The sequence below is a fragment of the Coturnix japonica genome, unplaced genomic scaffold (assembly GCF_001577835.2).
Source record: "Coturnix japonica isolate 7356 unplaced genomic scaffold, Coturnix japonica 2.1 chrUnrandom763, whole genome shotgun sequence".
NCBI lineage: Eukaryota > Metazoa > Chordata > Aves > Galliformes > Phasianidae > Coturnix > Coturnix japonica.
The window spans coordinates 15,369-16,511 of NW_015440123.1; positions in this window are offsets into that span (position 1 = coordinate 15,369).

Below are 1,143 nucleotides of genomic sequence, written 5' to 3' on the forward strand. Positions count from 1 at the left end.
CCCCCATTTTTAGGTCCAAACTCCCCATTTTTGGGCTGTAAACGCCCATTTTGAGCTTCAAATCCCCCATTTTTGGGTTCAAACTCCCCATTTTTGGGGCTGAAAACCCCCATTTTTGGGTCAAACCCCCATTTTTGGGTCCAAACTCCCCATTTTTTGGGCTGAAAATCCCCATTTTTGGGTCCAAACCCCCCATTTTTGGGTCCAAACCCCCCATTTTTGGGCTGTAAATCCCCATTTTTGGGCTGAAAACCCCCATTTTAAGGTCCATACCCCCCATTTTTGGCTGAAAACCCCCATTTTTGGGTTCAAACCCCCCATTTCTGCATTGAAACCCCCCATTTTTGGGCTGAAAAACCCCATTTTGGGGTCCAAACTCCCCACTTTTGGGTTCAAACACCCATTTTTGGGCTGAAACCCCCCATTTTTGGGCTGAAAACCCCCATTTTTGGGTTCAAACCCCCATTTTTGGGCTGAAAACACCCATTTTTGGGTTCAAACTCCCCAGTTTTGGGTTCAAACCCCCCATTTCTGCATTGAAACTCCCCATTTTTAAGTCCAAACCCCCCATTTTTGGGTCCAAACCCCCCATTTTTGGGTTGAAACCCCCCATTTTTGGGTTCAAACCCCCATTTTTGGATCGAAACCCCCCATTTTTGGATCCAAACTCCCCATTTTTGGGCTGAAACACCCCATTTTTGGGCTGAAAACCCCCATTTTGGTGTTGAAAACCCCCATTTTTGGGTCCAAACCCCCCATTTTTGGGCTGAAAACCCCCATTTTTGGGTCCAAACGCCCCATTTTTGGCTGAAAACCCCCATTTTTGGGTTGAAACTCCCCTTTTTTAGGTCCAAACCCCCCATTTTTGGGCTGAAAACCCCCATTTTTAGGTCCAAATTCCCCATTTTTGGGTCGAAACCCCCCATTTTTGCATTGAAACCCCCCATTTTGGGGCTGAAAACCCCCATTTTTGGGTCCAAACTCCCCATTTTTGGGCTTAAAACCCCCATTTTTAGGTCTGAACTCCCCATTTTTGGGCTGAAAACCCCCATTTTTGGGTCCAAACCCCCCATTTCTGCATTGAAACCCCCATTTTTGGGCTGAAAACCCCCATTTTGGTGTTGAAAACCCCCATTTTTGGGC